The sequence below is a fragment of the Cydia strobilella genome, chromosome 23 (assembly GCF_947568885.1).
Source record: "Cydia strobilella chromosome 23, ilCydStro3.1, whole genome shotgun sequence".
Classification (NCBI taxonomy): Eukaryota; Metazoa; Arthropoda; class Insecta; order Lepidoptera; family Tortricidae; genus Cydia; species Cydia strobilella.
The window spans coordinates 4,909,851-4,922,309 of NC_086063.1; the positions used below are offsets into that span (position 1 = coordinate 4,909,851).

Here is a 12,459-nt window from a genome sequence, read left to right on the forward strand (position 1 = left end):
CCCGGAAAATCGTACTAAGCGTGCTCGGATTAAGCGGGGATTACTGTATTTAATTAAAAACTGTATATTAATCGGTTATATCGTTGTAATTATCGACTCGAGTTTGTCTTGGCTCTTCTGAAGTTTACTATTTTCAAATAGAAGTAAAGTCGAGAATATTACTTTTAAAGTCGTGAATTTTAAATGAATATAAATTAGTTATTATATTCCGTGTGGTGTGAGATATTAAAATTTTACGCTATCCTATAAAATTATCAACACGACTTGAAATTACCAACATACAAGGCTATCTTATCTGGTTAATAATAAACTGTATAATATTTCATATGCCACGACATGTTTCAATTTAACACTTTAAACTCTCGCATTTTGTAGTACAAAATTTGTACACATAATTAATGTCGTTACAGGGTCTAACGCGATTAAAAAACGTCGAAAAAAAAGGTAAAATAATGAAATTTAATCGCGTTAGACCCAGTAATGACATTAATTATGTTTGAATTTACCTAGTAACAGTAAATAAACACTTTCATCCAAACTTAAGTGGCAACCCTAAATCATAGCTTAGTGCATCAAAACGCATTGTGCGCACTCCTTTGTACTTTTCTCCTTAAAAGGTCATAAGCACCATTATAGTTCCATCAACATAAGTTATTTTGGATAAAGATTTCCAAATACTAGCATCGTTATTCTTTCTTTGTACTTTTACTGTCTAAAATGTCGTATGCGCCTTTATTTTACAAAAGTTTTAAGCTCTTTCGAGCAAATATTAGTCTATGGTTGCTTTAGAGTTCACGGCTAACGGTACGGCTTTCACCTTTCTTTTCATTAAGTTTTTTTTTGAGCCAATCATGAAGTCGTGATGTAATTTAAAGAGGCCAGGAATGAAGCCATTCTGATTGGAATACAGTCATTGGTAGCAATTTGGAAATAAATAATAACTGTGATCTGATTATGCCCAGTGTTGGTTATAGACCAAGAGATGCAAGCTTATTTAAGATGCATTGCATCTTATAAGGTCTAATAAGACTTATTGGTTGATGTTGTATTATACATTAGCTCATTGCTTTCTAGTTATTGAATAAATACTTATAGTAAATACCGAAGCTTTGCTTAATTATCTTTCCAGTATAAAAGCAATTTTCAATTGTTTTTTTCATGATACACTTTTTTTCGGATCACTTATATTAAGTAAGTTGGTGTTTTTCGTAAAATTTATTGTATTCTGCAGAACAATAAAAAGTCGTTGATTTCTTTTAATTATAGACTGGGGGCCATAGCCACGATGCCAATTACATAGTGAAAAAAGCCAATTCAAAAGAATAATGTATTGGAATGACATACTTACATATGTGGAACGAACCGTGATGTGATAATTTCTACCGATGTTCCAGTTTAGATTTCTACAAATTCTGCGTTTTCTACAAATGATTGTTAGTATCCCAGATATCAAATATTAAATTCTAAGCTACGTTACATAGTTAGTATCTCTAAAATACGTAATAAACATACCGTCAAAACCTTCAGTGTGGAGTAAAAAAAGGTCAAATCAATTACTTGTAAGGGCACCATTAATCGTGATTTTGTCGTTACCTGTTATATGAATAGGTTCTAGTCACGACGATCATATTAGATATTTATTGCTCATAGGTGTGGCTCTCTTTACGTAACTAAAAGCATAACTTTTTTTAAATCTCGTTTTTAGGGTTCCGTACCCAAAGGGTAAAAACGGGACCCCATTACTAACAACACTCCGCGTCCGTCCGTCTGTCTGTCCGTCTGTCACCAGGCTGTATTTCATCTCATGAACCGTGATAGCTAATTAGCTAGACAGTTGAAATTTTCACAGATGATGTATTCTGTTGCCGCTTAACAACAAATACTAAAAACAATAAAATAAATATTTAAGTGGGGCTCCCATACAACAAACGTGATTTTTTTGCTGTTTTTTTCCGTAATGGTACGGAACCCTTCGTGCGCGAGTCCGACTCGCACGTGGCCGGTTTTTTTAGAATTAGATTAAACTGATATTTACAGTTTTTTTTATGATGAATAGGCAGGCGTTTGATCAAGATCGATCGATGATGCGGTCTACGGTGGAGCACGCTTACCTATGAGATACCTTGCTTTGAAGAGCCCCAGATTGTGCGCACTTACCCAGAGATATACTTGTTTCATGACGTCATGAGATATTATACCTTTCAACGAGCAATACTTGTATATATCTATCTATCTATCTATACATTTCGGGGATCTCGGAAACGGCTCTAACTATTTTGATGAAATGAAAAATCGATCTAGCTAGGTCCTATCTTTGGGAAAACACGCATTTTTGAGTTTTTATATGTTTTCCGAGCAAAGCTCGGTCTCCCAGATATTTACCTTTAAATGGTGAAAGAAAAACAAATTTTATACGGTGCATTACGACTGCTTTCCACTAAGGCGATGAACTAACTCGTACTACGTATAAAATCTGCATATTGCTTTTGTCATACCATGTAACAGGTTTGTAATCTCCATTTCAAAACAAGAATTTCGTCTGTAGTACTATACACCTACGCTATGTAGATTTTTAGAAAACACCTTATATGCATACCACTTCTCACTAGAGAACAAATGAAAAACAAAATTCGTTTTAGTTGGTCTCTGTTAACGCGAAATAAGACTAAAATTTGTATGTCTTTTTATTTCGGACTTAATGCTTTTTAGTTTAGATTAACTCATGTTTAAAGTAATTTACAAAATCTTAAATTAATCTGCCCTCCTCAATCAATCGTCAACTATATTTGAAACACTTAAAGTCGTTTTTGTAATGTCTCAAATGAGTAATATACGATTTTTTAAAAGTATAGGGCCGTTCTGAAACCTGTTAAAGGCGTTTACACAAGAAAGTGATTTCGTAGATAAAGCGATAAATTTTGTTTAATTTGTGGCGGAAAGTAAAAGGCGGTAAACAATCATTATTAAAGTTGACACTTTCGGTTTTTGTCTATGGTCAGTTAAGGATATCTATCTTTGGTTTGGTTGGCAAAGATAGATACAAAGATAGATATAATATAATTCTGTGTAATTTTGTGTAATTTTTTTTTTTTGCATCAATAAATAAATAAAATAACTCCGTAATAGATGGACACAGTCTAAGGAAAAAACGTGCCTCGAAAATCAAGAAAATTTTATTCTCGATCAGATGGCGCCACTACCTTTGCCTACTCTAGTATAAAGGGGGTTGACGGTTTCGTTTGTTATTTCACAATTTTAACGCATATCAGTGAAAGAACATGGGTCAAAATCATATAAAAATAATTAATGCAGTAAAAGAAAAATCATTGATCCACATATAAATACATTTTTTGATATATATTTTTTTAGTTTTAATCGTGTGTCGATAGATGGCAGTGAATTTACTGTGGCTACAAAATTATGACAGTACCGCTCTATCCTATTATATCCTCTTTGGTTAAGGTAAGGTTAAGCTTAAGGGTCATATGAGACTGAATACCTAAATAGTTTTCAACGGGATTAAAATTGCCTACCAGTGAATCTTAAAAAATAATTTAATTACACGATGAAAGAAGAACATTCCTTGCCCGAAGCGGTAATTCGGTCCATTTCAATAATTCAATAAAAAACCGGCCAAGTGCGAGTCGGACTCGCGTTTTAGTAATTGGGTCCCGTTTTTACCCTTTGGGTACGGAACCCTAAATATTAGTAATATCGCTTCGTAATTCGTATCTAGACGAATCACACATTAAAAAAATAATTTAATATTTCTTTGAAATTAATGAAATAGGTATGTACCTTTTCTGTTTAAAACTCAATAAGATAGTGTTGTGCTATTGATTAGTAATTAATTACATTTATTTTATATCGCTTACCATAATTATTCTTATTACACATTTGAAGTATTCTTGTCTACCGCTTACCTGCAAATAAATAAAACAGAGATTTAGTAACTTATTGGAAACATTTATAATAATATTTCTAATCGGAATGTAACTAATATGAATAGATTATCTATGTAACACGACATTAATTAAACTTATGACAATACCAACGGTTATATCAAACAAATGAATAAAATAATAAAATGAAACTATTAACATGAAAAAACTTGTTTCTACAAAACAAGTCTGGAATCTCATCTCATTTGGATGACAAATTTACATAATTTTATTTTGATAAAAATAGTTTTTATAGCTGTTTTAAGATACATAATGTATGTTTTATTTTAGGAAAACTTAGGTAATTAATTATGCAATCATTCAATGACATTTAACTGGTGTAGGATTGGAGGTGTGTCAACATTGTTATGCATTATTTTTATTTAAATTTGCATGGCAACATATACGCATTTTTTAATATAACATTTTATGTAAATAATCTTCTTTGTAACCGACTTCCAAAAAAGAGGTTTTATCTACGACCAAGTCGTTTGAATCGTTATTTATAGGCTTATTTATAAAAAAACTTGATTCCTTTTTGAAAACTTCTTACGAATCTAAGAAACCTCCATAGTCCATATCTCCATGTATCTCAAAAAAAAACCTTTACACGTACTAACTCTACTATAATATACGAGAAGATTATCTGAGGTCATCAAAGGACATCCTTACATCGGTGCATATGCAGAGGTCTAGAGGTCCATTGATAAAATAAGAGCAAAAACATATTTTATCTTTGAGTGTACATGGTATAAAGTTGCTTGGAAAAATAAGCTGTCATACGTCGTTTTAATTTTTTGGTTGTGATGTAAGGAATACTGTCTTGGAATCTACAAAAGAACTCTGGTTGATGTCTTAGAATTCAAATGACATATGAGCTTTTTAGCGTAGGTATATGGGCGAATCAAATTTTAGAACACTGATTTGGAAGCTGTTTCAAAAAACAAAATCTCAATTTTTTTTTCAAAAACAAAAGGAATTATTATGGCGTGTAGATAATTTAATATATGTGACGTTTTCAACCAAAAGGTACCATATTGTCGCTTGTTGATAAGGTTGATTTCTAATTGAAGCTATATGGAAATAGCGCCTTACTGACAAGCGACAATAAGTACCCTTTTGGTTGAAAATGGCACATATTTACTTATTTTAAAGGCAGCAGCGAAGTTACGATCTTACGATACTAACGTTAAATTAAACTCTGTAGGTAAGCATGTTGTAATAGGTTTATTTGTTTAGTATATAGCGTAGAAGCACATTAAAATAGCGCTTGTTTGACATAAATTCTATTTTTGTGACAAATATGTATATGCATTCCTACTTGTAAAAAGGCAATACGTATATTTCGCACTTTTAAGAGAGTTTTAAGACTTTATAGCGTCTATTGTATTAACTGGGTGGCGCTTGTCATTGGCCATACGCTTATTGGCCATAATTGCGATCAAATAAAACACCTCATTTAGCCTTTAGGAGTCTAACAACATATATCCTTGTTTCATACAATAAAGAGTTTATTACTTACCTACTTATTAATCTTAATTCTTCTACCTCGACTAAATAACATCCTTATAACCTCAACAGGCTTCTCAGTTACTTATTACTCTATGGAATTAGTATTAAAACCAAAACAAAGGCGGGTCTCCACGTTATAAGCGACGTTATTAGCCCGATAAGGATGCTTTATAACGTGTGAAACGTCCATTATACACTGATAAATTAGATATGGTCTTGTTTGAGTTTTTGTCGGCGCATTTTTTCAATTCTCATTTCTCGAAAGTAAAGGTGTTGTAATGAGATATTTAATTTTGATACTGATACAAATTAACATTTTTACTGACATGTTATTGATCCTTTATCCTTTTTAGAGCGATAGTATTCGGTTTTGTTTCTTTATTCTGATAAAATGAATCTATTATGTATCTTAATAAAATTATTGGATGGATTTATAATTTACTTATTTGTGTCATAGTAGCTATACCTATCGATACAACAACACATTACCTATAATTTATAATTTAGATATTAATACTCTCTTTTTAACAATTTATAATAGTCATTAGCTTCTGTCCGCGACTTCGTTTGCGTGGGATGATGATATGATGATCGATAAGAAAACTAAACTATATATACGGGCTCAAACTATCTTATCTAAATCTGTTCAGTGGTTTAAGCGTGAAGAGGTAACAGTTACAGACGAACAGACAGACTTACTGTCAAGTTTATAATATTATGTAGTAGATTATAATCCAAAAACAGGAAGTAACTCTCAATATCTGTGCAATATTCATGTACTTATTGTCCATTTCAACTTAAGTTTTTAAGTCAAAACCCTTACGAACCAGAGACAATACAGACAATGAAAATTTTTCAAAACCGGTATCTGAAAAACAAAACTACTCAAATCCACACTAAAGTTTATGCTATTTTGAATGATAAGTCTGTAGTAATTTAAGGTCATAATCGCATGTAAAATACAGGCTTATAACTCAATTTGGTTTCAAAGTAGAAACCACGGACACTCGAACAAAGTAGCGGACAAAAAAACTGCGAGTTGTTTAGTCTACCTCTACCTGGGATTCTAAGAACTACTGAAGGGGCCACTGACTATCAGTCCACCGGACAATATCGGCCTGTCAGTTAGAACAAAAATTTGACAGTTCTGAACGACTGACAGAACGATACCGTCCGGCGGACTTAAGGTTAAGAATGATGAGTACCTACTGCCAAAGCCGATTTTTGGCTAAAAGCCGATCTGCTAGTCTAACATTATGATTATTAATTGAATGTACAAGGATTTTAGAAACTCTAATTAATATTAATAAAATCGTAGCTATAGGTCTACCACTTAACATATAGTTTTCTAGTAGAAGGTAGTAGCTGTAGAACTAAAATTTTCTAGATTTATTTTAGTTTTATTTAGTTTTAGTTTTTAGTTTTAATTTAGTTTTATTATATAAATAAGTTCGTTTTTAACAAATGTATTGTTAATCCCTTAATAAATAGTAAACTAGTTAAATAGATAGAAAATGAGCAATTTATCACAATAAATAAGTTTAAATATTAAATTTTTACTTATTTTGATACTTCTAGTTTTTGTCATTGCAAATTCTGTGCAGAGCTAACTTGGTCCAGCTCCAAATTAATACCTACCATACATACAATGTTTGTAAGTGTTAAAAGAAAAGTTGGAATTATTGACTATAAGAAATGCTACGACCCCATTTCTCAGTATTACGATAAGCCCTAAGGCCTCATAATACTTCGTATGTTTAACTTGTGATATGATAATTATGCTAATATTATAGTAATTACGATTAACCAATCAGCCTTTCTTTGTTTCCTTGTACTTATTTTAATTAGCATTTGTTTTCAGACCGGCTATTGTTTTAGTACAGTCAGCGTACATAGATTGTTTATAGTTAGAAGTAAAATCAGATTTTACATGAATTAGTACTAAATAGATTAACACTTGGTTTCAATTTTAGTTACCTATTCTCATTTTGAATTTAAAATGATATCTTACGCAATAAGCTGAAACACAAATCCTATTTTCTTTAAGTCAATTTCGACCCTCTCAAAAAACCTTTGTTACTGATTAATCGTAGTATTTATTCTTCTGTTTAAGGAGTTACATATAAACTTTACATATATATAAAACTACTTATAATAAAATTAAAAACTAATCTGCCCCGCGGCGTTGTGCCAAAGATTTTGGCAGCATTCCCTCGCTGAATGGCAATACTTATGCGCTGCGAGAGAAAGCTGCCAGCTCTCTGGTCACCGGTGGTATCGATGAGCTTTTTGCATAGTTCCTTAAATAGCACTTGGACCCCATGACCCCAGTGTCTCGACACAGTCAACACCAAATGCCACAAAGTGGTATTGGGGGCCAAGACCTCGATTTTCATGTCCCCGGCAAGCTCGGCCGAATTTCACCTTCCCATACAAACGGAGTTCCGTTCTCATTTTAAAACTACGTGTTGGATTGTAATAAAACTTTGCACATATAATAATATGAGGTATATCTAGGTCTGAAATTAGTTTATATAGCTCTAGTATATAAAACAATCGAAATAGAGCAAAAACAAAATTTGTATGAAAAACTTAAATTCGCTGTATTTTTTTAACTATCTGTGGAGCTACATAAACTAATTTCAGACCTAGATGTACCTTATCCTATTGTAAGTACAAAGTTTCAGAGCAATCTAGCTACTCGTTTTAAAATGAGAAGTGAGAACGTAACTACGTTTATATGGAGAACCGAGCTTGCCGGGGACTCTTAAGTAGAAGATTGATCGCTGAGCATGTAACTGTAACCTCAGGAGATTCAAACCAAAATCTGGCTAAATATGACTGTATCAAGTCGAAGAAATTGGTCTAGGTACACATTTATAAATTATAAATTATAATATACTTACCCTTAGATTACACATGCTTACCTATTCGAATTTAGTTTCAAAAGCTATCATAAAACTATACTATATTTATTTACTCGTACATTAGTACGACAAACAATGAATATTGTTATCAACATCTGATGCCGACCATACAGTCGATTAAATATAAAAAATAAATTGACTTTGAACCCTCTTGTGACGCGTCATCATTAAGGCATTGATATAAAAACAAAAGCGTGCGTTTAGTTTCAACCCATATGGAGTTATCTCGGCTACAGTGTACAGTCGGCGTGGTAAATAAAATAGAATAGAATAGAATAGAATACTTTATTCGTAAACACACACACAGACAATAGACATACATTAAAAGAACATGAAAATAAAGTGTCACGAAATGGCCCCATCTCAGCATGCTGCTGGCGACTTCCAGCGCTGATCTTCCGATGAGACCATCAGATGAGAACTAAAACTAAATAAACGAAATAAAACTTGGACTAATAGAAAAAGCGTAGCCTGGGTAGGTTTTGAGTGTTTCGTCATGTGAAAGTAACACATTTTATCCAAAATTGACTATAACGCCATACGATTACGTAAATAAATAATAAATCCTTTTTTTTCTAGGGCAAGAATATATTTTAAAATCTGGATTTTTTTAATAGGCTTTGCATTTTATTGGTATGAAGGTAGGTAGATTTACTGTACTCGGATTTATTATTAAACAAAGGTACTAGAAAATGTAAAAAAATATAATACAATCGAAATAGAGCAAAAACAAGATTTGTATTAAAAACTTAAATTCGCTGTATTTTTTTATAATATAGGTATTGTAATAAAAAATAATATTTATAATATATTGAACACATATTAATTTGAACGAAATATTGTGATCCTTAAAGATTGTGAGTTAAAAATAAAAGTTGTTATTCCGAAAAAAAAAAATCAAAGCACCTTTAAGCAGAGGTATTTTGCACTTTTAAATAATTTTCTGTTTTATTGACCATTGAAATTTCAATTTACTTACTTATCTATGCACAGACCATTAAATTAAAAGGTTGAATCTTGTTTCATTGCGTTATTCAGTGTACCATGTCTACCGGTTTAATTAAAATAAGAAGATAAAGTAGTCGGTTAAATTAATGATAAAAAATTCCAAGTTTAACTTTATAATGTTATTGACACATTTGATTTGAAAAACCGGCCAAGTGCGAGTCGGACACGCGCACCAAGGGTTCCGTTCTTTTTAGTATTTGTTGTTATAGCGGCAACAGAAATACATCATCTGTGAAAATTTCGACTGCCTAACTATCACGGTTCATGAGATACAGCCTGGTGACAGACAGAGAGACAGACGGACAGACGGACAGCGAAGTCTTAGTAATAGGGTCCCGTTTTTACCCTTTGGGTACGGAACCCTAAAAAGTATAAATACAGTCATGTTAAATGGTTTTATTAAACTTTCATTTTATAATTTGTTATCGTAAATTTACGGTTCATAACACGGTTCTAATTTGACAAAATATAGTTCAGTGTAAATCAGTTTCATCTCTATGTACGAGTAGGCGTTCACATTTTCTACTATTAATAAAATGGGGCATTTTCTATGAAAAGCGCCATCGACAATAAGGTCAATTTTTATAGAAAATACCACAAATTATGTACAAATAGATAACACTACCAAAATAATCCTAGAATGAGTGACTCTATCTATGTCCTATAAAATCAAATAACTTTTTTAATCGTATAAAAAAATGGCTGTCCTAGATTGAAACCGCAGACACTTGAACGAACCAAAACATTAAAACTTTTTCAAGCGCAATGTATGCAAATATGAAAAAGTTATTTATTTGGCAAGGTCCAAGTTTCTAGCACAGTCAACGTTGCTTAAATCGGTCCAAGCTAAGGCTGTCACAATTCGAAGGAGTTTAAAAGAAGCCTTACGACCTCACTTATGAATGAAAAAAATACCAAAAATACTTAAAATTCAAGTTGAGTGTACCCACACGTCGGTGGTCCACCCTTTGTGGCATCCAATTTGAGGTCATTATCGTACGCTCCGGCGCACGCAAAACGGTATCGATTTGTGATAGTATACATATTAATGACGCTGAAGCGAATGGATCGACTAGGTTACATGCAATGAATATATTTACATACACATATATCTCTAAAAGCGCACATTGAACAGATAACTATAAAACTTAAAAGCTAAATCTAAAAATAAATAATACTAATCTTAAAATAAAATACTAAAAAATACTAATATATAGGTAGGTACTCTTATGTTTCACTATTTATACCTACCTAAGCGAGTGAATCAGAATTTGAAAAATAGCTTAGACATACAGACGGACAAATGGATATGACGAAACTATACCTAAAGGGTTCCTTTTTTGTCATTTTCGCTACGGAACCCTGAAATGCATGCATGATGATCCCTACCCTACTAATATAGCTATAGCTGACTAGGCTTAAGTTTAGTCTTAAGTTATTATTGAATTGTTTTTTATTGTTATACTGACATTTATTCAATAAATTGTATATAGCTATTATATATGCGAAACTCTGTATGTCTGTCTGTTACCTATTCAAGCTTAAATCGCTGAACCGATTTAGGCGAAATTTGATATAGAGAAACCCGGGCAAGGACATACCTACATTTGATGTTTTTTTTTATAATGATTGAAAATGTATTTTTCCTTCCTTCAAACTGTTTCTGACGTGTAATGTTTTGTGTCCATTTACGAAATAAATGAATATTAATATAGGTAACGGAAATCATCATTCTACACAGGCAGATTCGCGAGCAGAATCTAGATGCTATTAAAATACTTTAAAAAAAGCGATCGGTTATGAGAAATTTTATCCATTAGGCATGTCTATATATGAAGAACAATTAGTTTGTGGGAGAAACTTTTGAACGCGAAATGTAGCGAGTGGCAGATACTTTAGGTGCCTAATTAATAATCATACCCCGGATCTTGGGTGCAGGAATGTTCTACACTAGCCAAAAAATAGATTTAAACTGTAAAAACAGAAATACATATTTAAAGAATAACCGAGTAAACTTGTATTAAAAGTCCGAGTTAGAGGTTAAAAAAAAAAAAAAAAAAAAAAAAAAAAAAAAAAAAAAAAAAAAAAAAAACAGAAACTATTTTAACATTTCTAAGTACATTTGGAGCGAACTACCTATTTTTAATTCTTAGTTAGGTAACTATTTTACAATAAACAAAATTATAAATACACAAAATCATTTCCGCACACAAAATTCCGGGGTATAGTGATTATATCTGTCTGTATGGTGCTGACTATACCTGCCCGTTTTATTACAAAAGTCAAAGTTTTATTTAGTTAACTACGATCGCTTGCGCAAACATTTCTCTAACCTACTTACCTAAAAGCATTACCCCAACATGGCGAATTTAAATATAAATTCAAACCCAACTGTGGGCATATGGTCTAGTAACAATAGGGGCGCGTGTCCGTCCGTCACCTGCCGCCTACGCACCTTGGTTAAACGAGGGTACACACCGACCATACAGCTCTTATTCAAGCAAAGCAAAGTTCTTATTCAAGCATTTCAAACACGTAACGCTCGCTCCAAGCGCGCATAGGTTACGTGCATGGTTTTAATTGCGAAATATTTTCTTCTTGTTTACATCGGTGTGCAATCGGTGATATTCGATGACTTTTAAGGTCTGTTGTCTCCTTGCAAGTAAAAATAATAAATACGGCGAAAAAAATGCCAATAGATATATGCCACGCACGAACCATTTTAACAGCTCAAACTTTGACATGTTGCTTCTAACTATTGCTTCAATTATGATATTTTGAATGGTTTTTAAAACTTCTCTGTCTTTATGGCATCAAAATATGTGTTCGAAGATTTAAAAAAAATTAAGTGACTATAAAGAGTATTTAAAATCTAGATCGCTATGATACAAGCTCCATTCTACTTGCAATGTCATGCGTCAAAGTTAAATTAGTAAAGTTCTTTAATTATTGTTCCCTGCATATTTTAGCCTGCAAAAACGTAAAGATCTTAAATTTAACTAAAAGTAAACTAAAATATTGTGAGATAGTTACGACATGACAATTTAATTATTGGTTTTGGACTTTTGGCA

General features: G+C 32.2%; 1 protein-coding gene across 1 annotated transcript in view; it reads right to left on the bottom strand.

Annotated features, from left to right (window-relative positions):
* The window catches only part of LOC134751834 (lachesin-like), a 202,398-nt gene that overhangs the window by 97,720 nt on the left and 92,219 nt on the right, over positions 1 to 12,459 (bottom strand). The gene's annotated exons all lie outside the window — the stretch shown is intronic.